Source organism: Tamandua tetradactyla, chromosome 3 (assembly GCF_023851605.1).
Source record: "Tamandua tetradactyla isolate mTamTet1 chromosome 3, mTamTet1.pri, whole genome shotgun sequence".
Taxonomy (NCBI): Eukaryota; Metazoa; Chordata; class Mammalia; order Pilosa; family Myrmecophagidae; genus Tamandua; species Tamandua tetradactyla.
Window position 1 is genome coordinate 119,260,827 of NC_135329.1, and position 27,757 is coordinate 119,288,583.

The following is a 27,757-nucleotide window of genomic DNA, read 5'->3' on the forward strand; positions in this document are numbered from 1 at the left end:
CCTCGCTTGCCTGGGAATAATATATGGTAGGCCATTAGCAAAGAATGTGAAATCTATTTATTTATTATTCTGACTTGAAGAGAGGGGTGGGTAGCTATGTCTTGTTCTTCTGTTTCTTGAAAAGATAGAATTTGTTTAGAGATAGTTTGATATAGTGTGTGGTAGCAAAGCAGCTGTTTTGAAGTCAGGTGAACTTGGGTACTAATTTTATCTCTGCTACTTTACCAGCTTTATGATTTGGGCAAAGTCACTTATGTGGTCACTTTTTTATGCCAAGTAGAGATAATAGTATATGATTCATGAGACTGTTTGCAATGATTAAATGAGTTAAAGTAGTAAGATAATAGATTCCTGGGAGGTACTCAGTAAATGTTAGTTCCCTTCCTTGAGAAACTTCAAGGAAAGCTTATCTGCTAGGCCAAACTAGACAAATTATTCTGATTAAACCTTAAGGAACTAGTGCAGAATTTACTGGATGTTGGAAAAATGTGTGTATGTAAAAATCCTACCCTATTGCTATCATATTGCTATAGGGTGTTGGCTCAAGTAGGACAACGAAGGACAGAGAAAGGATGTGCAAAGTCATCTTCTACTCTTAAAGAAAAATGAGAAACTAATCAAGGGAAGTAAACCAAAGGAATAAATTATAATTCCATCCTAAGTTTGGGCAGATTTATATCCATTTTTGAAGGAAAGTAATTGTATCAGTGAATAGATGGAAGGGTCAACCACACAAAGATGAAGAAGGGACCAAATCATAGTAATGGTGCAATAAATCTGGAACTTCTGAGGAAGCCAAAAACTAAAATATAAAAATCAACAAAAATAATATATCTGACTTAAGTTTTGGAAGGCAGATGTTACTGTGGATTGATGGCAAATCCTTGGCACAATGTGAATGACTGTGACTTTTCCTGCATAGGAAATGCAGATTTAATATTTGGGAAATTGTTATTAAGAAATCTAATCTAAGTTTGGTGAAAAACAAGGACAGGTGATTAATAATCAGACTGAAGAATGAAAAAGGGACAAAATGAGTTTGAATAAAGAAAGAAAAATTAGGCAGAAACTTGTTTAAGGAAACCAGGCTAAATTATGACCTTCAAACCTACATAAATAGCTCTAAACAAGAATAGCAATTAGTGAGGTTATGGCCTAGTATTTAGAAAACCAGTAACTTTTCTTCTGTTTCAGTCTATATGTATACATACCAGCACAATGATATACAGAAAAAAATTTAGTTGTTAAAACTGAAGAATTGTTCCTTGGAACAAGGACAAATATAAGCCAAATGGATTTTTCTTTTCATTTGTTCATGAATTCAAATTGAGAGAAAGGAAGGAACGATTGACACCAAATAGCAATGGGGAATTTGTAATAAACTGAAGAAGCAGCTATATATAAGGGTAATAGTGAAGATGTAAGGACATTTAAGAGGGAACAATTCTTTTATTTTTGTTTTTACTTTTTTATTGTCAGAAATATATTCAGAAAAGTTATAAATTTCAAAGTAGAATTTAACAAATGGTTATAGAGCAAATTTCAAAGTATGGTATGAGTTACAGTTCTACAATTTCAGGTATTTCCTTCTAGCTGTTCTAATACATCACAGACTCTAAAAAAATATCAATATAGTGATTCAGTAGTGACAATCATTTGTTAAATCCTATCTTCTCTGTTACAGCTCCTCCCTCTCATTTGATCCTTCTCTCAATCTTCAGGGATATTTGGGCAAGGACTGTTCTAACTTCTTCATGTTGAAAAGAGGTGTTAACATTATGGGGTAGGGGGATGCAACTAGTTGATGTTCTTGGAGAGACTGGTGCCTCTGGGTGTCAGAGCTTTTCTGGCCTAGGAACCATCTGGAGGTTTTAGCTTTCTCAAAAAGAAACTTAGTAAGTGAAACTTTTATAGAGTTTCAGATAGAGCCCTAGGTATTCTTTAGGGTTTTCAGGAATTTTGTTACTTGGGACGTGGCACACCATGGCAATTAGCAATATCTAACTGAAGCTTGCATAGGAGTAACCTCCAGAATAGCCTCCTGACTCTATTTGAAATCTCTTAGCCACTGATACCTTATTTTATTACATTTCTTTTGCCCCTTTTGGTCAGGCAAGTATTATTGATCCTACAATGCCAGGGTCAGGCTCATCCCTGACAGTCACGAGGAAACAATTCTTTGCAGACATTTTAAGCTTTAAATGAGAATCCTTTCTTCATGGAGACCAAGGAGGGGAAGCCAATATCACCTTTTTGAGAAATAGCAAATGAGGGCCAAGGAATGGAAGAGAATGACTTTATTTGCTTATTTATTTTTGTTCTTTTGAGAATGACCTTTTAATAACACTTTTATGGAAAATGGTACAATTGTTTGTTCCTTGACACCAGAGATTATGGGTCTTTAATATGCATCAGTATGTGTTTGGGCTGCTTATTTGACACTTTTTGAATGATCCTAATTCCAGAAAACTGAAACCTGAAAGGAGATGGTATAAATTAGAAGAAATTCCTGTTCTTCATTATTTGAATAGTGCTTTTAATGATGCCAACTACAAAACAGGAACTCAACTCTTCGATACTTCAGATCCTTGGTCCATGCTAGTGGTGTGTTTTTTTCTTTCTTTCACTTTTTGTCTACTTGAGATTGGAGTTAGATAAGAGGACAACTATCTAGAAAAATACCTGTAGGCCTACCAGTGTCATATCTGTGATGAAGTTTTTTTTTTTTTTAGAATTTAAACATTCAATTGGTAGGAGGAAAAAATCTGGACAAGACTGTGGAGTTAATTGAACATTTAGCCTCCTTCTGATATTTGACAGGCTGACTCTCCAGCAGGTAAACCCCCCCACAGGTAAAAGAGAATTGACTTTAGCATTCAGAGTCAATTTCTAGTGGACAAATTTTACGTCAAAAAATTTAGACAAAAATTTTGAGAGCAAACCCTCAAACTGGCTTAGCTGAAACCATGTCAGGAATCTTTCAAGGTAAATTAGGAAAGCAGGTCTGAAGAGATTTCATGATGCCCCAGAGGAAAGCAAGTGAAAGATGTGGAATGAGAATGAAAGTTGTGTGCACTTACAGGCTAACAGAGACAAGCACCCCAACTCCTGGAGTTGGAGTGCAAACCATTTTTAATGGTTTCGATGTAGTGGTAAATAGCCAGTTGTGTTTACTCTACCCCACTGTTAGCTACTCCATTATCCACAGAAGCTCAGCCAATGAATTCTTCCCAGTAGAAAAACATACTTCCTTGCTTATGGGGTAATAGTTTGCCTGTCATCAGGTTACTGAAACCAAACATTATTTGGGAGGACTGCTGAAATTATTTAAGCATTCCCTGTCCCTGGGCAGACAGACCTAAAGTTTTCAGCTGACTTTCAGTTCTTGTGCCATTAGAGCAGTAAATCTCCCTTACAGGCAGACAGCACTTGGGTAATTTTAGAGAGGTAGAGGAGCAGAATTATGGGTTGTCTGGGGAAGGGCTGAAAGATTAGACCTCTGGAGGGAAAAAATAAAATGAATCATGTTGAAGGGCAACTACTACTTAGGGTCAAGTTTAAATGTCTGTAAGCAGTGTTTTAGTTTGACTCACTGCTGGGATAATTAATGCTCTCAGGCCTTGGAATAATTGAAAATAAAGCATAACATTAGAACAGATGAAATTCCAGAAACAAAAGGACATTCATTTGAAGATTCTACCTATCCGTCATTGAAAACATGGACACAAATTCAAATGATCTAACTTCATTTTTCTGCAATGAGTAATTTCCTTTTTAAAAAACTATAAAAGAATATGATGGATTTCTTTAGAACAAGAATGGTAGGATAGGGCGGGCCGCGGTGGCTCAGCGGGCAAAGTGCTTGCCTGCTATGCCGGAGGACCTCGGTTCGATTCCCGGCCCCAGCCCATGTAACAAAAACGGAGAAACAGAATACAATAAAACAAGAAAATGTTTAAAAATGTTTCCCTTTCTTCCTTCCTTCCTTCCTTCTATCCTTCCTTCCTTCTCTCTGTCTTTCCTTTAAAAAAAAAAAAAAAAAAAAAAAAAAAAAAAAAAAAAAAGAATGGTAGGATAATATTAGGGTAGATTTTCAAACTCTTTCCTTTAAATGCCTCTCTCCGCATGCAGCTTAATTTGTACATCCTTTGAAGTTTTCATTTAATGAGCCACGGAAGCCTGATAGAAGATTTTACAAGAAGTTAGAGGTCTCTGAGCCTTCTGTCTAGGGAATATGGTTACTGACCCCAGGTTTAAGGTGACAACATAGGGGAATGTATGGCGTGCACTGCCTCCTGCCATATGGCAAACCGAGCAGCACGTTAATCACTCTTCCCCTCAGTACAAGTATGTTAGTATTGCATGTTTAACAATCCACTTAGACAAATATTACTTTTAGTTAAAAAATAATAATAAATGCAATGTCTTATAGACAGCAAGTAAATAAAACATTTTATATTATTTTGATTTTTCTGTAGTTTGCCAAACATACGGGTATTTGGACCTTACCCTTTTCTCTTAGACCATTTGAGTGATACTGACAAGATAAATTTAATGCTTGGGAATGAGAAATATTTAAAATTCAAATCTTCCACACAGTGTATTCAAGAGTCTGTAAGTATTTGTAATCAGTTTGGCATTGCATAAATAAAAATGGCAAAAGAAGGCTTTGGGCAAGTCATAGAGAAATTCACCAACATTGGTCATTATTTTCAGGTGTTTGCTGAGAATGCTTAACTGAAGAACTGTGAGCACCTTTGTAAGTGGTGAATCCCAAACAATTGTACTGACAGGGATGTTCTACTACAACTGGGACAGTAAATAAGATTACGCATGGATGAGGGTGGCTTTATTTTGCTTTATTAGTTCTCTGACTTTGGGCAAGTTATTTCCTCAGGGCAAGTTATTTCCTCATCATCACCTTCTGGGGTGTCATGTGGGAAAGTGCTGTGAACGTGAAGTCTTTTGTTAGTATGGCTCTCTAAGGTGCTGCTTCAGCTTCCTTCAAGCCAGAAGAGCTGAGGGAAGGTGGCCTTGGTCATGGTTAAGTTAGCTGCTGCTATATCAGCCTTGGGTTCTAATGAGATCCCTCTGGACTCTGAGGAGGGGCCCTTGTACCTGGTCTGTCACCACGCAGATCAGATAGATGGAGTCAGAAGCAGTTATGCAGATGATGCAAAAAAATCCTGCCAGATAATTTCATCAGACATCTTGAAAAGAAATACTTAAAAAAATTTTCTCTCCATTATTGCTATATCAGCTCAGGTCTCTGCTTATTTTTACACATTCATGAAAATAAGCTCCCCAGTGTCTCCATATGTAAGGGCTAGTTGCCAAGGTAGAGTTTTATGGAGGCCACAGAGCAGGGATGTCTAAGTGTGAAGACTCATCTCTGGAGAAAGACCCTGCCAACAGAATGACCCAAACCCAGCCGCAGTGAAATAGCCAAATGATTGCAGTCACCTCACTCCTCCACCGGCGTAAATCATTGCTTGAATGAATTCAACAGACAGAACCTGGTAGTAAAGTTTTGCCGGCTTCACATATACTGTGTGTACTTCTTGTTCCACTCCAAAACTTACTTCATCTTGTTATCATAATAACTTTCCTAAGAGATTTGTGCCTTCAGAGAATCTAACAGATCTCTGGCTCTGAGTGACTTGATCGACCTGCAAATTATGCTTGTTTGAAGCTTGCAGAGTTAAGCTCTCCGTGCTCATTAGAGCAAATTGTACATGGATACCGTCTATGTGTGGTGCCTGAAGCCCCATACCAGGCATGGGATGGCATTTAAATCCTTTGATAACATGATTATTGAGGATTAAAAAGTAATTAAAACAACCGCCCATGACAATCAGCTCATCAACAACACTGAAGGAGGCTGGCTTTCTTAAAGGCATGAAACCATGTGACAAGAACTTGTAACCACCTGATGTTTTGAGATTTGCTGGAATGAGTAAACCCTTTCCCCTCCCAGAGTGGTGGATAATGTCATCTGGCTGCATATGGGTCTTTAATTATGGTGAGACTGCTGAATGCATCCAACAGCCTTACAGCCTGCTCGTTCCTATTAATTTTGAAATTGTAACCCAGTCCAGAACTATTTCGTTGTGACCCTGAGGTTACTTGAGTTTCTCATTTGTGTTTAAGTAAATAATTGTGATCAGGAATTCCCCTCTGGAACCCTCAGAGCATGGCAATTACATGAAATTTGCTTGGCTCTTTTATGCTTGCCCAGAGTTAAAATACATGTCTAAGACTTTTGGAATGATAATATCCAAGATATGCCTGAGCCCCTCAATAGCTCTGTGTTCCCTCTCTGCCTCATCAATATTCCCATTGTAACTTTAACTGCACAAACTCAAGGAGATACTGCAAATGAAGCTATGTTCTTTTAAGCCACAGAAAAGAGATGGTTTTCATTCTCTCCCACTAAGCTGAAACTATATATTTGCTCCATGTATAAAAGCTAACCCTGAGGGCAATATTTTCTTGGTTGACTTTTTTTTTGGCTGAAAAGTATATATTGATATTTCTAAAGTAAACTATGTTGTAGTTGGCTAGAAGACAGGCTGAATTTGGGAAATGAATTAAATAAAATGTTACATCTGAGTATTCATTTAGAAGTATATTCACATTCTCAACAGCTCTTAAGGAAAAGCAATGCATAATCAATAATGATGTACCTTTGGTTCCTCTAAAAACCAAATCCTCTGTGTAGTGAAGGCACAGTTTTCTAAGAAATCAATGGACATTAATTTTTACAGAACCACAAGTCAAATTTATAAAAAGGGAAGAGAAATAAAGTCTTGATATATCAATTTCATAGAAATAGGGTAAATCTTTAATTATACAGCCTATTTTGTTACTTTAAAGAAATTCTAGAAGATTTTGTGTTCTGGAATACAAATAATATTACAGAGTTTTATGGTGACCAAACCATAAACTGATGTTATAAACACTAATAATTTAAGAAATGTAAAACTTACTAAAGCAGATAAAATAGTCAATACAGTATAAAGATTCCATCTTTCCTGATAGTAATAATAATTATTATTATTATCAATACCTCATCATGCAACTTCATAACTATTTGACCTTGAACACTAACTTATCATTGAACTTGAGGTTCTTCATTTTTAAAAGAAGGATACCAATATTTTACTCAGGTCTTAGGGTTGCTGTGCAGATAGATGAAATATTTCTGCAAGTATTTTGAATTAGTCAGGGTTCTCTACAGAAACAGAACCAACAGGAGATATCTATAAATATGAGATTGATAAAGGTGTCTCATGCAACTGTGGAAATGGAAGAGTCCAAAATCTGCAGGGCAGGCAGTGAAGCGGGCGGCTCTGATGAAGGGTCTGGACAAACTCTATGGGAGAGGCTCACTGGCTGAAGAAGCCATGAAAAAGTGTCTCTTCTTCCTTAAAAGTCCCCAGCTGATTGTATTATCTTATTGTGGGAGACACACCTTAGTTGATCACAGATGTAATCAGCCACAGATGCAATCAACTGACTGATGATTTACTACACCACTCTTCCGGGTTTATCAATCAGCCAATAAATATCCTTGCAGCTGTGGTTAGGCCAGTGCTTGCCTGACCAGACAACTAGGCCTCATCACTTGGTCAAGTTGACACCAGAACCTAACCATTACATATATTATAAGCCATAATGTTTAATGCAACTATTATTCTAACAACATTTAATATCAAGTGGCAAAAGTGCTTTAAAGCTTGTAACCTTTGCTGTCACTTTAAAATGTTCTCTGGGGTGCTGGTCTTGGAAGCTTACACTTTTTATTTCCTTCCTAGATATTAAAGCCCATACTTTGGATCATTGCTCACCAGGAGGATAATGGTGAGTGTTGGTCTAAGTAGTTCAGCTTCTCAGAGATGTGGATGATGAAAAGAATTAATGCTTATTCCATTAAGTTTTTCTAAACATATATTCTTTTTTTGGAAAAATAATTAAAATTTAAAACTATTAAGTTAGCTAATTCAGCTATATCTAAACAAGGCACAGTGGAAAGACCAATGGATTGAGGATTGAAGGGGCTAAGTATCTCTTTCCTGCTCTGTCATTAAATTACTGTGTGATTTCCACCAAATCCCTTAAACCTTTTGAGTCTCAGTTTCCTGTGAAGCTTGATGAAGTCAAGGAGTCCACAACTATGGAAGGATTCTTTAGGAAAAACTTATGAGAGAGGGTACAAAGGGGAAAGAGGCTGCAAGGATGAGGCACCAGGTAAAATGGAACCTTGGCCTCCCATGGAGAAATCTCTGGTACATGGACCACCACCTCTCTCTTGGGAGAGAGGCATAACATTGGATGAGTCCAATTTTCCAGAAAAAGGGGCAGCTGTGAGCCATTAGCAACCAACACTCACAGCTGCTGGGAGAGGGGTACACCCCTCAATAAAGGGAAACAGGGCAGGACACCAAACAACAGCTAAAACAACTGGCCATACATTTTCCTGTAAAACATTTTCCCTCTAACAGAAAGTTAGATAAATGTATTGTGAATAAATTCCCCCTGAAAGTTACTTTCTTCTGTTTGTATCAGTTTTGTCCAACCATTTGGGCTTTGCTTTAAATCTGGCAAATATGTGGGTTTATCTCCCTCATATGCATCCACCCCAGTGGCCATTTCAGTAACTATACCATCTTACCTTGCAGGGTAGATTCCAAGAAAAAGTTTACATTGCAAGAAAAATGCCAACTTGATTTAAATGGTTTTGACAGCTGACATATTGCTTCCCCTTTTTCATGATACCTTCCCGGTGCTCATTTTCCATAGATATCAGATTTGCTCTCACATTAACTGTCAAGGGCCAGCTGGGTGAAAAGCTATCATTAAAAGTAGGTATTAAGTGTTTAATTATGTAGATTTGGGACCAAATATATAACCAGTACTCAGGAAATAGCTTAGAGTAGCCTTTGCTCAAAGGAAGTTAGTCCCTAAAAACTTTTCAGAAACAAAGCTTCCCGAACTAAATAACTTACATTTGGGACAAACTGAATGTTTTATCCCCTTTGGGGGCTTCTTCATAAACACTTTGTAATGAATTAGTTTTTTGTTTGCTTGTTTATTGTCTGCTCCATTCGTCTCTATGTACTCCAAGTGTGGGTGTCTGTCTATGCACCATTTCGCCCCCAGCACCTGGCCAAATGCCTAGCACATCATAGTTCTCAACGATTATCTGCTGAGAGAAAAATTAGCCTATAGTAGCTTTGAGAATTCCTGGAGTAAAGAACCTGTTCAAATTGTTTATTGCAGTGTTCCCCAAATAAATTCTTGCACAGAACCCCACTCTCCCATACATACACAGCGTCCATCTGGAACACATTCTGGGAAACCATCTCAGAGCAAGAAAAGACAGCTCAATAGAGGTTGTTGTCTTGGTCTAGATGCTTGTCATTCTCCTTTTCCCCTTCCCCAAACTCATTCTCTACCGTCCTCTATCATTACTTCTCCAGAAGAGATCTTACAGACTTCATCACCCTCTGGTTGGATTTGGCCAGTTTGAAGCAATGCAGGAGATCAAAGGGCAAGAGGAGGGAGAGGCCAGAGGATTTCTGCTTGCTCCCTGTGCTTAGGCACTGAACTTCTGCTAGTGGCTACATCCATCAGGGCAATAATTCCTGCCTGGTGGACCCCTTTCCATAGTTCCAGTTCTCTGAGGATTCAGTATTGCATACATACCCTTCTCCACCCTCTTCACACCTCTGGGTGGCAATAACTTGCCTTGGTGCTATCCTTGGGAGTCTCAACATGGCCTGTCGGTGCCCTTTCACACCCACACCTCCATAAAGAGTTCTCTTATTACTCTCTCTCTCTTTCTCTCATCCCATAGGAACAGGCCTTCTGTTTCCTGTCAGCCCCCTAACTACTACTACAGAAGTGGTCTCAACCTTCTGGATTCTTCCATCTGGAATGGACAGCTAAGAAGGAATTGAACATGAAGACAGAAGGAAGAAATGGAATCATTTCGTGGTAGAATCAGAGCTTTATATAGTGGTTTTCTCATTTTGATTGAAGTTTTGTGATTTCCCAGAATTTCACCCACACCCAAACAAGTAAGTTACAAAAACAAACAAACCCAACCTGAACTAAAGTACTGTTATGAAATATTCATTTTACTAGTTTACATCTGGGAGGTGAACTATGGACTAGATAGTATTAATCTATTCCTTACACAGATCTTGAGCTTCAAAGAAAATACACACTTACTCCTCTGGGCCATCACTCCTCATTTTAAATATAGTTTAGGATACTTTAGACAGTCACTGCACATTAATTCAATTCATATATTCATTTAGATGATGACCACAGCTGCTGAGAGCAGATGAAGTGGAGGCAGTGTCCATTAGCTTCAGACTAAAGGATAACACAGAGAGCACAGTGAACAAAGGGAAAAAAAGGATGCATTTGCGAAAAGAATTACCAAATCCCCAGGCATCCCCCCCGGTATCTTTTTATATGATATGAAGATCAGACTATTAGACACACTATGTTAGTCAGGTTCTCCATAGAAACAGAACAGGAGAGATCTGCAAATATGAGATTTTGAAGGTGTCTTATGCAACCTCGGGAGTGGAAGAATCCAAAATCTGTAGGGCAGGCTGTGAAGCTGGTGGATCCAGTGAAGAATCTGAATGAACTCCATAGGGAGGCTCAGAATCTCTCTTCTTTCTTAAAAGGCTTCAACTGATTAGATTATTTTGTTGTGGGAGACACCGCTTAGTTGAGCACAGATGTAATCTGCCACTGATGCAGTCAACTGACTGATGATTCAATATACCAGCCTTCTGGTTTATCAATCAGGCACAAAATACCCGTGCAGTAACGGTCAGGCCAGTGCTTGATTGACCAGACAACTGGGCATATCTTTTAGCCAAGATGACAAGAGAACCTAATCATCACAGTTAGGCTGACAACTGACAGCTATACACATCATCTTGAAACATGCCTAATTTCCAAATAGAACACAATAACAGACATATGTTTTGCCTAAGTCAGTTGTCCTGAGTACAACCGGAAATGCACTACATCTCTCCAGAATAGGGTGCAAGTCCTTGGTAACATTCACTCTTAAACTTTATATCCTATGACCTAAATGCTATCACATAACAATACAACTTATGTCATATGATAAGAGGAAAACAAGATATTTGCTTATTTGCAAATGCAAGCATACTTAAAACCAGGAAGAGATATTCATACAATCACAATCCTTTTTTCTGTAACTGGTCACGTGGTCGTAGTTCATTTTATCACTACCTTCTTCTACTACCAATTCCATGTTCTCTTTTATCTTCATGAGGCAACCACTTCAGGTGGCCATGGTTCTTTGCTGGGTGGGGTGACCCAGACTTCATTCCTGAAGTTTCTAGGCCAGTGGTAGTCCTGCATGGATTGGGTTGTTGCAGTTTTCCATTGACTTTAATCACAAGGCATGGTAGTACTAAGAGATGCCGTAGGGGATCTCCTGTATTCCAGGAAAACTTTTTTACCTCCATTATGTATTTGTAGTCCTGTTTCCCCTTAATAGTCAGGATCAATCACCCCAGATAGAACAGTAATCCCCTTTTATGCCTTTTGATTCAGTGGCATGAGAAGCCCAAAGTGGCTAGGTGGCAGTCTTAATTTCTGGTTCAACGGACTCTGTCTCCTGGAAGAAGCACTCCTCTTTTTGGAACTAAGAACTGTAGACCAGAAGAGCTTAAGGTTTCAGGGACAGAAACAAAAATGTTCCTAGTACATCACTAGGGGTGATAGTGAGTGGTGCCACTCCCATTTCTACCCCTTGACTCCTGGACCCATGAATACTGGCTATGGGAGAAACCATAGCACCATATATTAGATGCTAATTCAGAGAATACATAGCCTCCTGGAGAACATTGTCCCAGCCCTGCAAGGTATTGCCACCTAGTTGGCATCGTAATTGGATCTTCAAAAGGCCACTCCACCATTCTGTCAACCCAGCTGCCTCTGGACGATGGGAAACATGATAAGATCAGAGAATTCCATGAGCATGTGCCCATTTCTGTACTTTTGCTGTGAAGTGGTTTCCTTGGTCAGAAGCAATGCTGTGTGGAATACCATGATGGTGGATAAGGCATTCCGTAAGTCCTCATATGGTAGTATTTGCAGAAGTATTGCATGCAGAGAATGTAAACCCATGTCCAGAGTGTGTCTATTCTCATTAGAACAAATCGTTGCCCCTTTCATGATGGGAGTGGTTCAATGTAATCAACCTGCCACCAGGTAGCAAGCTGATCACCTTGAGGAATGGTACCATATTGGGGACTGAGTGTGGGTTTTTGCTGCTGGCAGATTGGGCATTCAGCAGTGGCTGTAGCCAGATTAGCCTTGGTGAGTGGAAGTCCATGTTGTTGAGCCCATGCATAACCTCCATCCCTACCACCATGCCCACTTTGTTCCTGAGCTCTTTGGGCAATGGCAGTAGTGCCTGAGGAAAGAGGATGACTTGTGTCCACAAGACAGGTCATCATATTCACTTGATTATTAAAACATTCCTCTGCTGAAGTCACCCTCTGATGAGCATTCATTCACATAGAACAGAAATATCTTCATGTTCTTTGCTCACTCAGAAATGTTCATCCACAAACCTCTTCCCTAGACATTTTTTGTCACCAATTTTCTAATCATGCTTCTTCCAAGTCCCTGACCATCCAGCCAAACCATTAGTAACAGCCCCTAAGTCAGTATACAAACACACCTCTGGCCAGTTCCCCTTCTAAGCAAAATGAACAACCAGGTGCACTGCTTGAAGTTCTTCCCACTGGGAGGATTTCCCCTCATCGGTATCCTTTGAGGACATCCCAGAATGGGGTGGTAGTGCTTTAGCTGTCCACTTCTGGGTGGTCCCAGCATATTGTGCAGAACTATCTATAAACCAGGACTAAGTATTGTCTTTCTCAGTCAACTGACTGTAAGGAACTCCCCAAGAGGCCATAGCTCTGGTCTGAGAAAGAGAAGGTAATGTGGCAGGAGTGGGGACCATGGGCATTTGGGCCACTTCCTCATGGAACTTTTTTGTGCCATCAGGACCTGCTTAAGCCCTATCTCTAATATACCATTTCCATTTTTTCTTCCATTTCCATTTTATGATGGAGCGCTGCTGTGCATGCCCAACTTTATGGCTCAGTGGGTCAGACAACACCAAGCTCATTATAGGCAACTCAGGTCTCATGGTAACTTGGTGGCCCATGGTTAAGCAATCAGTCTCTACTAAGGTCCAGTAGCAGGCTAAAAGCTGTTTCTCAAAAGGAGAATAGTTATCTGCAGTGGATGGTAAGGCTTTGTTCCAAAATTTGAAGAGTCTGCATTGTGATTGTCCTATAGGGGCCTGCCAAAGTCTCCAGACAGCATCCCTATTTGCCTCTGACACTTCCATCACCATTGATTCTGCTGGATCATATGGCCAAAGTGGCAGAGCAGCTTACACATCAGCCTGGACATGTTGTAGAGCCTCCTCTTATTCCAGTCCCTACTTAAAATTAGCAGTGATCACTCAGGAAATGGACTGGAGTAGCACACCCGAAGGAGGAATATGTTGTCTCCAAAATCCAAAGAGGCCAACTAGGCATTGTGCCTTTCTTTTGGTTCTAGGAAGGGCCAGATGCAACAGCTTATCATTCACCTTGGAAGGGATATCTCAACATGCCCCCACACCACTGGACACCTAGAAATTTCACTAAGGTGGAAGACCCCTATATTTTTGTTGGATGTATCTCCTATCCCCTGAAATGCAAAAGCCTTACCAGTAAGCCTAGAGCAGTTGCTACTTTTTGCTCACTAGGTCCAATCACCATGATATCATTAATATAATGGACCAGTGTGATGTCTTGTGGGAGGGAGAAATGATCAAGGTCCCTGTAGACAAAAATTATGACAAAGGGCTGTAGAATTGATATACTCCTGAGGCAGGACAGTGAAGTTATACTGCTGGCCTTGCCAGCTGAATGACAAATGTTTCTGGTGGTCCTTACTGACAGCTATTGGGAAAAAAAAATTGCCAGATCAATAGCTGCATATCAGGTACTAGGCAATGTGTAGATTTGCTGAAGTAATGATACCACATCTGGAACAGCAGCTGCAATTTGAGTCACCACCTGGCTAAGTTTACAGTAATCCACTGTCATCCTCTAAGATCATTCTGTTTTCTGCACAGGCCAGATAGGAGAGTTGAATGGGGATATGGTGGAAATCACCACCCCTGCATCCTTCAAGTCCTTAACATTGGCACTAATCTCTGCAATCCCTCCAGGAATATGGTATTGCTTCTGATTCATTATTCTGCTAGGTAGGGGCAGTTCTAGTGGCTTCCACTTGGCCTTTGCTACATAATAGTCCTCACTGCATGAGTCAGAGAACCAGTGTGGGGATTCTGCCAGTCACTGAGTATGTTGATTCCCATCATGCATTCTGGAACTGGGGAAATGATCATAGAGTTGGTCTGGGGATCCACTGGACCTGAGACAGACCTGAGCTAAAACTTCTGTAAGCTTCTACTCTGACTGATGGACCAGAGTGATGTTTTAGGTCTCCTGGAATTAGTGTCACTTCTGAGCCAGTGTCCAATAATCCCCGAAATACCTATCAATTCCTTTTCCCCAGTGCATAGTCACCTGGTAAATGGCTGAGGTCTCCTTGGGGAAGGCTGGGAGGAAGGTTAACAGTGTAAATTTGGGGCATTGTAAAAGGGTCCTTCCCCAAGGATACTCGGCCCTCCCTTCATTCAAGGGGCTCTGGGTCTGTAAACTGTTTCAAGTCTGAGAATTGATTAAGGGGCTGTGATTCTCTGTTTTTGTAATTCAAGTTAGACTTCTGTTCACGTGACCCAGAATTCTTCTACTTATCCAGCTTAAATAAGAATTCAGTAGACTGTCCATCCATTTTACTTCTAGGTACCCTATCATCTACTAGCCAACACCACAAGTCTCTGCAAGTCAGTTATTTTGACTGCTACTTTGAGTCTGCTGTCCCTTAAGGTGGCCATGCCCACCTTGTCTGTGGTGATTAACTGTTGCTACATGGCTTCTGCCAACTTGAGATCCAGTCATTCCCATTGTGTTTAAGAATTCCAGCTCAGTGACAGCAGTTTCCACAGTAATAGCTGACATTCAGAGAGGGGCGACTACAGAGCTCTCCAAGGATGATGGAACTAGTCTCACAAATTTATTTCTTAAGGTTCTGGTAGAAGATATGTCCTCTGGACATTCTTGGGGTATGTGAGCAGGTCTTCCATGATAAATCACTCTAAGATTCCCATTTCTCTAAGCCTCCGAATCTCCTCATCCACATTATACCAGGGCAGTCCTGGCATTTCAATCTCAGGTAATGTCAGCAACCTTTGGATCCATGTTTCAGCCAACCATCTAAACAATCTGTTAATGCCCTTTCTAACCCCTCGAGCTATAACACTGAATGCAGAATCTCTGCTTAATGGGCCCATATCAATAAATTCAGCTTGATCCAACTTTATATTCCTTCCACCATTATCCCACACCATTAATATCCATTCCCACACATATTCCTCTGATATCTGTCTATATGGATTAGAAAATTCATGCAGTTCTTTTGGAGTATAGTATACCTCCTCATGGGTCACACTGTGTCCTTCACCTTTTGGGGCCTGATGGGACTTTATAAATTATAAGTCTTAAAGAAAAGAGGGGTGGTGGGGGTGGGTCATGAAAAGAAATAGACGTGTCTTTCAGGCCAACTACCTCAGCGCATACCATTGCAGTTTCATCTGGTGAAACAGGATGAGTTGCTCCAGCAGAAGAGTGAAGTCTGTTTCCCCAGGGCAGGTGGTTACAGGGTTAGCAAACACTGAAGGATTAATCTCAGTAGGCTGGTAAATTAGGTTGAGATTTTAGTTTATGTTGCAAATCTGCTACTTGCATGATGAGGCTTTGTGTCTGTTTTTCAGAGAGCTCAAGTCTTTGACACAGGAAATAAGATTTTTTTGAGGGCACACATGGAAACTTTTACATCATTCATATGGCACTTGAGGTGCAAATTTGAAGCCTTCAGCTCATCTCTTTTCCTCATCACTGTAGCCAGTGTATCTAACAATAATGAGCCAATATCATTATACCTCTTAATTCCACAAAATTCCATAAAGGTGTCAAAAACATTCTCACCCAGAGCCTTGCCTCATAAAAGCATACAATTAGCAGAATGGTGATATTTTGAGTATCTCTTTTGCCAACTTACCCTGTGGACTGTTAGTGCCCCTTTGATTATTGCAGAGTTATTAGTGCCTCTGAGTCTAGTCAGAGTAGAAAACCAATTCTAAAAACCTACTATTAAGATTCTGTTTCTCAAGAACCACTCCTGGTATGAAGCTGTATTAGTCAGGGTTCTCTAGAGGAACAGAACCAACAGGAGAGATCTGCAAATATGAGATTTATAAAGGTGTCTCCCACAGCTGTGGGAAAGAGAGTCCAAAATCCATTAGAGCAGGCTGTGAACCTGGTGGCACTGATGAAGGGTCTTGACGAACTTCACAGGAGAGCCTCACTGGCTGCAGAAGCAGTGAGAGTCTCTTTTTTTCCGTAACAGTCTTCAACTGATTGATTTTCTTGTTGTGGGAGACCCGCCTTAGTTGTTTGCAGATGTAATCAGCCACAGATGCCATCCACTGACTGATGATTTAATACACCAGCCTTCCAGTTTATCAACTAGCCATGAAACATCCTTGCAGAAATGGTTAGGCCAGTTCTCCTGACCAGGCGACTGCGCACAACCATTTGGTCAGGTTGATACCAGAACCTAACCACCACACATACCTTTATTATAACAAAATTGGCAATAATTAGGATTTGTCCAGTGGCAGTCGAATAATAAGATTGCCCCTTGGTCCTAAGAGCACATGCTCTATAGATAGTGTAGATGATGTTGTTGCATAACATGTTGGTTTTCTAATTAACTCTAGCCCCATATTTGCCATGGAAATCAATGGACATACATTAAATCAATGGGAAATCAATGGGATACATTAAATCATATAATGATGCAAAAGAAAGTTCCCTAAGATGTGTGGAGAGACAAATTCCCATTCTGATGATGGGGCTGTAGAAATGTGGTGCCTTGTAGAGGCATCCACTAGATTCCAAGAGCAGTGGGAGAAGATGATTGGAGAGCACCAGCTATAGATTTTTCCCTCCAAGCAAGTGTCCTGTGCTGTTCCAGTAGTAACATGCTATTTAGCACTGCAGACATCCACCAACAACAATATAAATATTTGCCTATCGATGAGAGTTTGTCCTTTTCACGAACGGTTTTATATATTTATATACTATTATTATATATATATATGCAAATTTATGTACTGCTGAGGCACTTCTGTACTTCCTTTATCCTAAACCTCAACCTATTTCTTCCTGGCTCAGTTTCCATCACACTGAAAATTATTTTGCAGGATAAAATAGTTACTTCCTATTTGTGTGGATTGTTGATATGGATATGTATTTGCCTTCTGTGGAGCTGGTTCATAGGATTTCAGGTTAAACCTGTTTGGGTGGCTAAACTTGTGATGAAAACAACGATACCTAGTTCTCTTGTTCTTGCTTAGAATTATTTATTATAATAATAATGTGTTTATATGCTTTTTTCCTTCTCAAAAGATTAGTTCCTTGAAAGCCTATCTCGTTGGTCTTTGTCTTGTCCTAGGAGATGAGTTTTCCCATGATGACTGACAGTGGAAATGGCTAGACCCCCAGGAAAGTGCCAACCAAGGCTTTATATCCTCACCAGAAAAAATGTTAACAAAACACATAAATATATTCCACAAAGTCAGAGTTTTCAAAGTGTAGATCCAGGTATCCTGTGAATTCCCTACACTGGTTTCTGCATTTAATACACCAATCTAGCCCTTCAAAAACCCAGGTGGATCAGCGTAAGTTGTGGTGGTCCTCCATAAACTTAGCCAAGTTGTAGCCTCAATCACAGCAGTTGTACTGGATGTGATATCTTTTTTTTTTTTTTTTTGGCTGAAAGATGATTTTTTATTAGCTCTTTGTCAGCATGGAACAAGGCAGTTTTGTTACTTTAATAATTTTCTTTTGTATCCAATGGTTTTTCTTGGTTAGAAAAGATATTAGACTCTACTTAGAAGAATAATGAAAGTTTCTTTAAATTGTATTAATCAGAATTTTAAAAAAACCTTATTTATACAATAGGTAGAGAGGGGAAAAGTCTCTTTCATCTAATACAATTGGTTAAGACAGTCTAATCCTTTCTGTGGCAAAGTCCACGCTCATTCTGCCTTTGGAGGTGGTACTGGTAGCTCAGAATTAAGACAAAGGGAGTAGTTCTGTAGAAGGAAGTTTCTTTTTGGAACAGAAGTTCATAATTTTGCCTGTTTTAAATATTAGGTGGTCCAGGAAGTAGAAAGGGTATTCAGAATGTATCACAGAAGGGTATTCAGAAGGGTATCACAGAATGTTATGGATTCCAATACATTTTGGTGGGAGAATTATTAAGGAGGCAGATCCACAGTACCAGAAGCAATAGAAAATGTATTCTTATTGCCAAAATAATTGCAACTGGAGACTTGGCTCCACAGGTACAGCTGTATAATTTGGTAGTATTCTGCAAAGATTTTATACCAGTTGTGAGAGAATCAGGCTGAACTGGTTTTTAAAATACTTTCTCTGTGAAAGGAGGCCACAATTTCAGAGATAAAATAGAAATTGATGCAAATACCTGATGAAGAGGGCATTGTTATTGATGGATTTCTAAGAGATATTGCCCAAGCTTTATCTTTTGAGGACCAAGTAAGGCTATCTCTTTATATATATTTTTTATGCCTTTATATGTTATTTTTTATTTTATTGATATATATTATAAATTCACACACCATGTAATCATCCAAAGTGTACAATCAATGGTTCACAATATACAATATATAGTATACAGCTGTGCATTTATCATCACAATCGACTTTTTTTTTTTCTTTTGTGAAAAATAACATATAAAAAAGGAAATAAATTTCAAAGCACATCACAACAATTAGTTGTACAAAAATTTCAGTGTTTGGTTTGGGTTACAATTCCATCATTTCAAGTTTTTACTTCTAGCTACTCTAAGATACTTGAGACTAAAAGAAATATCACTCTAATGATTGAGCAGTCATACTAATCTGTTAAATTCTACCTTCTTGGTATAACTCCACCATCACCTTTGATCTTTCTCCCACTTTTTAGGGGTATTTGGGCTATGCCCATTCTAACTTTTTCATGTTGGAAGGGGTGGTCGATAATACGGGATAGCAGGCTGAAACTAGTTGATGTTCTGGAGAGGCTGGCCCCGCTGCATTTCAGGACTTATCTGGTCCAGGGAAAAATCTGGAGGTTGTATGTTTCTGGAAAGTTACCCTAGTGCACAGAACCTTTGTAGAATCTTGTATGATGCCCTAGGTGTTCTTCAGGATTGGCTGGAATGGTTTTGGTTGGGGTTTGGCAAGTTATGATAGGTAGCAATGTCTAACTGAACCTTGTATAAGAGTGACCTCCAGAGTAGCCTCTCAACTTTATTTGAACTCTCTCAGCCACTGATGCCCTATTTGTTACACTTCTTTACCCCCTTTTGGTCAGGTTGGAATTGTTGATCCTCTGGTGCCAGGGCTAGGTTAATCCCTGGGAGTCATCTCCCACATCACCAGGGAGACTTTCATCTTGGATGTCATGTTCCATGTAGGCGGGAGGGCAATGATTTCGCTTGCAGAGTTGGGCTTAGAGAGAGTGAGAGGCCATATCTAAACAACAAAAGAGGTCCTCCAGAAGTAACTCTTAGGCATACCTATAGGTAGGCTATGCTTCTCCACTACGTACATTAATCTCCACAAGAGCAAGCCTCAAGATCAAGGGCTTGTCCTATTGACTTGGGTGTCCTTAATGTTTAACACAGTATCAGGGAATTCCCTGGAGGTAAAGTTTATTAGTTCCATATTTTTTCTCCCATCCCTCAAGGGACTTTTCCAATACTTTTTGATTATCTGCTTAATATACTCTGGGATTTATCAAGGCAGTACATCAAGATATACAGGATTAAAGGCCTGCATTTTTATGCTGGGTTCCCTGTGTTTAGATTGTTTAAATGATCTATCCAGACAAGTTGAGTTAAATTGTGTGCTACAGAAAATTTAGATTCTGGATAAAATAAACCTTTCCTCCTTTGCTCTCAAAGAGTAGATGAGGTTCTAAAAAATACAATGTCTTCCTTAGCCCTGTATTCTGAATTATCTAAATCCCAACCTGATCAGCTTCATTCTTATCTCTAAGTACCAGATTATACACATATAAAACAGCTTCTCAAAATCCAGAAATAACAATTCCCACTCTGGGTTAAATGTGACTGCTATAAGAGTTTACATTTGAGGCCCCAGTTTTCTTATAAGTATTTTCTAGGTGAGACCATACAATATTTGCTGTTTTGTTTCTGACTTATTTTGCCTTACCAAATGTTCCACAGGTTCATTCACAATGTTGCATGCCTCACAACTTTGTTCCTTTTTGTAACAGCACAATATTCGTTCGTATACATACACCATCATTGGTGCACCAATCTACTTCTCAGTGCATCCTTCAGCTACCTCCATTCATTGGGCATCATGTATAATGCCAAAGTTAACAGTCCATCAACATGCTCAATTTTAGATAATTTAACCATTCCCAAGAGAAAGATAACCAGTAAAGACACCCTCACCAAATAGAAAATCCAAACCTTCCCCTAACTCTTGTCCCTCCCCCCATTATTTACCCCTGCTATTGCTGTGGTACTGTTGCTGTTTTCCTGTAAACAAAGCCCATAGCATGCAATGGTAGTTTTTCTGCTATACTCTGAATTTATACACTCTTTGTACAGGATTCATACCTTTGAAGTCATGCAAGAACTTGTTTATATTTGTAGTGTTAATTGGTGGGACATATGGGTCTATACTATCCCTTTTAATCATGTTCACTTTCAATATAGTAATATTACCTATAGATCCACCAGTGAACCACCTTCACTTCTATCTATTCCCTTACATTTGAGTCTGTGTTAGTTAGATTCAGTTGTCAACTTGGCCAGGTGAGCATACCTAGTTTTGTTGCTGCGGACATAAGCCAATGGTACGTGAACCTCATCTGTTGCTAATTACATCTGCAGTCAGCTAGGAGGCGTGTCTGCTGCAATGAGTGGTGTTTGACTTAATTGGCTGGTGCTTAAATGAGAGAACGCAAGGTAGCACAGCCTAAGCAGCTCAGCATACCTCATCTCAGCAATTGCAGCTCAGCCCAGGCCCTTGGAGATGCAGAAAGAAGTCATCCTGGGGAAAGTTGTTGGAACCCAGGGGCCTGGAGAGAAGACCTGCAGAGACCATCCTGTGCCTTCCACGTAAGAAAGAACCTCAGTGGAAAGTTAGCTGCCTTTCCTCTGAAGAACTAACAAAATAAATCCCCTTTTGTTAAAAGCCAATCCGTCACTGATGTGTTGCATTCCGGCAGCTAGCAAACTAGAACAGAGTCCAACCTCATTAGCTAACTGTTTACCTGTCTTTAACCTCCATGTATCTCTCGGTCCCCTATATTCTTTATTATAAGCCTCTGATTTTACCCTTCCCCTGGTTATAAAGGTGGAATCATACAGTATCTATCCTTTTGTGTCTGGCTTATTTCACTCACCATTATGTCCTCAAGGCTTATCCATCTTGTCATGTGCTTCAGGACATCATTTTGTCTTACTGCTGCATAATGTTCTATTGTGTGTATATACCACATTTTGTTAATGCACTCATCTGCTGGTAGGCACTTGGATCATTTCTACTTTTTTTTTTTTTGGCGATTGTGAATAATCCTGCTATGAACATCGGTGTGCAAATGTCTGTTTGTGTCACTGATTTCAGCAATTCTGGGTATATTCTGAGTAATGGTATTGTCAGGTTATAGGGCAACTGGATATTTAGTTTTCTGAGGAGTTGCCAGACTGTCTTCCATAGTGGCTGTACTATTATAAATTGCCACCAGCAACGCATAAGTGTCCCAATTTCTCCACATCCTCTCCAACATCTGTAGTTTCCTGTTTGTTTAATAGCAGCCATTCTTGTAGGTGTGAGCTGGGATCTCATTGTAGTCTTTCTGCATTTCCCTTATAGCACATGAAAATGAGCATCTCTTCATGTGCTTTTTAGCTATCTGTATTTGCTCTTCAGAAAAATTCCTATTCATATCTTTAGCCCATTTTATAATTGGGTCATTTGTTCTTTTGTTGTTGAGTTGCATATTTTTTTATGTATATAATACATCAAACTTTGTCTGATGTGTGATTTCCAAATATTTTCTCCCATTGAGTTGGCTGCCTCTTCACCTTTTTGACAAAGTCTTTTGAGGCACAAAAGTATTTGATTTTGAGGAGTTTCCATGTATCTGTTTTTTCTTTCATTACTTGTGCTTTGGGTATAAAGTTTAGGAAGCTACCTCTTATTACTAGGTCTTAAAGATGTTTCCCTACATTTATTTCTAGGAGCTTTATGGTACTGGTTCTTATATTTAGGCATTTGATCCACTTTGAGTTAATTTTTGTATAGGGTATAAGATAAGGGTCTTCTTTCATTATTTTGGTTATGATATCTAGTTCTCCCAATTGCCAGTTTTTGAAAAGACTATTTCATCCCAGTTCAGTGGATTTGGGGGCCTTGCTGAAAAAACTTCAAAGCAAATTGCAACCATTAGTTGTAGAACAGATTTCAGAATTTAGTTTGGGTTACAATTCCATCATTTTAGTTTTTTACTTCTAGCTGCTCTAAGATCCTGGAGACTAAAAATATATCAGTATAATAATTTAGCAATCAGACTCATTTGTTAAGCCCTACCTTTTCTGTATAACTCCCCATCATCTTTGATCTTTCTCTCACTCTTGAGGGGTATTTGGGCTATGCCATTCTAACTTTTTCATGTTGAAATAGGTACCATAGGTTCTGACCATTGTGGTTTTATAATAAGATTTTTTTTTTCTGTATGCTGTGTGGCAGGGTCACATTTCAGTATTTTTTCATGTAAGTATCCCATTATTGCGGCACCATTTTGTTGAATTTTTATTTGTTTGGTTGTTTTGTTTTGTTTTGCTTATTTGTTCATTTTTGGGGGAGTGCATAGACCAGGAATGAAACCCAGTTCTCCCACATTGCAGGTGAAAATTCTACCACTGAACTACCCTTGCACCCCTATAATAAGTTCTAACATCAGGAAGTGTTAATTCTCCCACTTCATTCTTTGTTTTAGGATGCTTTTAGCTACTTGGGATCTCTTTCCCTTCCAGATGAATTTGGTAACTAGCTTTTCCAAATCTTCAAAGTAGGTTGTTGGAATTTTGATTGGTACTGTGTTTAATCTGTAGATCAATTTGGGTGCAATTAACATCTTATCTACATTTAACCTTCCTATTCATGAGCATGGATGTCTTTCCACTTACGCAGGTTTTCTTTTAGCAATGTTATGTAGTTTTCTGTGTACAAGTCCTTTAAATCCCTAGTTAAGTTCATTCCAAGATACTTGATACTTCTAGTTGCCATTTTAATGGAATGTTTTCTTTAATTGACTCCTCAGTTAGGTCATTAATTGTGTATAGAAATATTATTGATTTCTTCACATTAATTTTATATCCTGCCACTCTGCTGAATTTATTAGTGCAAATAACTTTGTTGTAGATTTCTCAGGATTTTCCAAGTGTAGTATCATGTCATCTGCAAATATTGAAAGTTTTACTTCTTCCTTTCCAATTTGGATAGATTTATTTCTTTTTCTTGCCCGTTTGCTCTAGCTAGAACTTCTACTACAGTGTTGAATAATAGTGACGACAGAGGGCATCCTTGTCTTGTTCCTGATCTTAGAGAAAAAGCTTTCAATCTCTCACCATTGAGTACCATGCTGGCTTTGGATTTGTCATATATGCCTTTTATTATATTGAGGAAGTTACCTTTGATTCCTGTCTTTTGAAGTGTTTTATCAGAAAAGGATGTTGAAGTTTGTCAACTGCTTTTTCAGCACCAATGGAGATGATCATGTGATTTTTCCCTTTTGATTTGTTAATGTGGCCTATTACATTAATTGATTTTCTTGTGTTGAACTATCCTTGTATTCCTGGTATAAAACCCACTTGGTTGTGGTGTATAAATCTTTTAATGTGTCATTAGATTCTACTTGCTAGTATTTTGTTGAGAATTTTTGTATCTGTGCTCATTAGGGGGATTGGCCTGTAGTTTTCCTTTCTTATAGTATCTTCACCCTGTTTTAGTATTAAAGTGATGTTAGCTTCATAAAGTGAGTTAGGTAGTATTCCTTTTTCCTGAATTTTTTTTAAAAGTTTGAGCAGGTTTGGAATTAGTTCTTCTTGGAATGTTTGATCAAATTCCCCTGTGAAGCCTTGGGCTTTTCTTTGTAGGAAGATTTTTGATGACTGATTGAATCTCTTTACTTGTGATTGGTTTGTTGAGATTTTCTATTTTTTTTAGTCAGTGTAGCTTGTTCATGTGTTTCCAGGAATTTGTCCATTTCATCTAAGTCGTCTATTTTGTTGACTTATAGTTGTTTATAGTATCCACCTGATTTTTTTTTATTTATTCAGTCTGTGGTGCCAACCCCTCTTTCATTTCTGATTTTGTTTATTTGCATCCCCTCTCTTTTTTTCTTCATCAGCCTTGCTAGTGATCCATCAATTATATTGATTTTTTTCAAAGAACCAACTTTTGGTTTTATTGATTCTTTCTATGTTCTTTTGTTCTCCCAATCATTTAACTCTACTTTAATCTTTGTCATTTCTCTTCTTCTGTTTGCTTTGGGGTTGGTTTGATGTTCTTTCTCAAGTTACTCCAGGTTAGCAGTTAAGTCCTTGATTTTTGCTCTTTCTTGTTTTTTGATATAGGCATTTAGGGCAATAAATTTCCCTCTCAGCACAGCCTTTGCTGCATCCCATAAGTTCTGATATATTGTATTCTCATTCTCATTTGTCTCCAGATAGCTACTAATTTCTCTAGCAATTTCTTCTTTGACCCACTAGTTGTGTAAGAGTGTATTATTTAATCTCCATATATTTGTGAAAGTTCTCATTCTTTGGTGGTTATTGATTTACAGTTTCATTCCATTGTAATCAGAGAAAGTACTTTGATCAATTTCAATGTTTTTAAATTTAGAAAGATCTGTTATGTGCCCCAGCATGTGATCTATACAGGAGAACATTCCATAAGCACTAGAGAAGACTGTTTATCCTGATGTTTTGGGGTATAGTAACCTATATATGTCTATTAATTCTAAGTCACTTATTAAATTGTTTAAGTTCTCTATTTTCTTGTTGACCCTATGCCTGGTTGCTCTATCTATAGAGGAGAGTAGTGTATTGAAGTCGCTTAATATTATTATTGAAATATTTATTACTCCTTTCAGTTTTGCCATTGTTTGTCTCATGTAGTTTGGAGCTCCTTGATTGAGGGCATAAATATTTATGATTTTCATTTCTTCTTGGTGACTTATCCCTTTTATTAATATATTGTGTCCTTCTTTGTCTTTTATCATTTCTTTACATTTAAAGTCTATTTTGTCTGATATTGCTACTCTTGCTTTCTTTTGGCTACAGTTTGCATGGAACATCTTTTTCTATCCTTTCACTTTCAATATATTTGTATCATTGTGTCTAAGATAAGTCTCTTGTAAGCAGCATATAGCTGGATTATGTTTCTTAGTCCATTCTGCCAATATCTATCTTTTAATTGGTAAGTTTAGTCTGTTAACATTCAAAGTTATTACTGTAAAGGGATTTCTTGAATCCACTATCTTATCCTTTGGATTTTATTAGTCAGATCTATATATTCTTTTCCATCTTTGTCTTTTTATCCTTTAAGTAGCCCTTATTGATACTGTTCAATTCTATGCCCTCCTCCAGATATCTCTCTCTTTTTCAGTGGGCAGAACTCCTTTTAGTATTTCTTGTAGGGTTCATCTCTTGCTGTCATATTCTCTCAGCCTTTGTTTGTGAAAATTTAATCTCTCCTGAGTTTTAAAGCACAATTTGGCTGGGTACAGAATTCTTGGCTGGAAGGTTTTCTCTTTCAGGATCATAAATATGTCATACAACTGTCTTCTTACCTCCATAGTTCCAGTTGAGTAGTCCAAATTCAGTCTTATGTGATTTTGCTTGTGTTTGTAGTAGACATTTTTCTCTTGCTGCTTTCAAGATTTTCACCTTCTGTTCACCATTTGACAGACTTATTAGTATGTGTCTTGGATTTGGATTCATTCTATTTGGAATTCATTGTGCTTCTTTGATTTGCATATCCATGTCTTTTGTAAGGGTTGGGAAGTTTTTCCCCCTTTATATCCTCTAATTAATTTTCCTTGCTCTTTATTCTTCTTTTCTCCTTCTGGGACACTGATGATTCTTATATTTGTGTGCTTTGCTTTGTCCATCATTTCCCTGAGATCCAGTTCATTTTTTTCCTTTTTTTTTGCTGTTTGTTCTTTTGTGTGTTCAAAATCAGTTGTCCTGTCCTCTAGTTCACTTGTTCTTTCTTCTGCCTCTTCAAATATGTTGTTGTGTGTCTCTAGTATATTTTTTACTTGGTCTCCAGCATCTTTAATCTCTGTGGTGACTGCTATTTTTCTATTTATTCTTTCAAATCCTCTTTATGCTCTTCTAATTTCTTCTTGATCTCCTTTATGTCATTAGTCATCTGTATTAGCTAGTGTGCTGGTTTGAAAGGATGTATGTACACTTGAAAAGCCATGTTTTAATGTAAATCCCATTTCATAAAGGCAGAATAATCCCTATTCAATACTGTATGTTTGAAACTGTAATTAGATCATCTCCCTGGAGATGTGAATTAATCAAGAGTGGTTGTTAAGCTGTATTAGGGGACGACATGTCTCCACCCATTTGGGTGGGTCTTGATAACTTTCTGGAGTCCTATAAAAGAGGAAATGTTTTGGAGAATGAAAGAGATTCAGAGAGAGCAGAGCAGAACAGCTTAGCCAAGAGAAGCAGAGTCCACCAGCCAGCAACCTTTGGAGATGAAGAAGGAAAATGCCTCCTGGGGAGCTTCATGAAACAGGAAGCCAGGAGAAGAAGCTAGCAGATGATGCCATGCTTGTCATGTGCCCTTCCAGATGAGAGAAGAACCCTGACTGTGTTCACCATGTGCCTTTCCAGATGAGAGAGACACTCTGACTGTGTTTGCTATGTGCCCTACCAATTGAGAGAGAAACCCTGAACTTCATTGGCCTTCTTGAATCAAGGTATCCTTCCCTGGATGCCTTAGATTGGACATTTCTATAGACTTGCTTTAACTGGGACATTTTCTCAGCCTTAGAACTATAAACTAGCAACCTATTAAATTCCCCTTTTAAAAAGTCATTCTGTTTCTGGTATATTGCATTCTGGCAGCAGCAAACTAGAACAGCTAGGATTCGCTAGAGAAACAGAATCATCAGGAAATATCTGTAGATATAAAATTAATAAAAGTGTCTCATGTAACCATGGGAATGTAGAGTCCAAAATCCATAGGGCAGACTGTCAAGCTGATGACTCTGATGCAGCATCTGGACAAATTCTACAGGAGAGTCTCTCCGGCTGAAGCAGGAAGAGCAACTGTCTCTTCTGAATCCTCCTTAAGAGACTTCCAGTGATTAAATTAAGCATCACTCATTGCAGAAGACACTCCCCTTGGCTGATTACAAATGCAGTCAGC

General features: G+C 38.7%; 1 protein-coding gene across 17 annotated transcripts in view; it reads left to right on the plus strand.

Annotated features, from left to right (window-relative positions):
* LYPD6 (LY6/PLAUR domain containing 6) overlaps positions 1–27,757 on the plus strand; it is a 252,582-nt gene that overhangs the window by 46,554 nt on the left and 178,271 nt on the right. For 8 of the 17 annotated variants that reach the window (XM_077153765.1, XM_077153766.1, XM_077153759.1 and 5 more), the window contains 2 exons: positions 7,818–7,863; positions 9,860–10,082. The gene's annotated coding sequence lies outside the window, so the exon portion shown is untranslated. Of the gene's footprint in view, positions 1–2,732; positions 2,853–4,566; positions 4,615–4,716; positions 4,760–7,817; positions 7,864–9,859; positions 10,083–27,757 lie in introns of those variants that run through there. The other 9 variants (XM_077153763.1, XM_077153764.1, XM_077153755.1 and 6 more) reach the window with 5 other exon arrangements.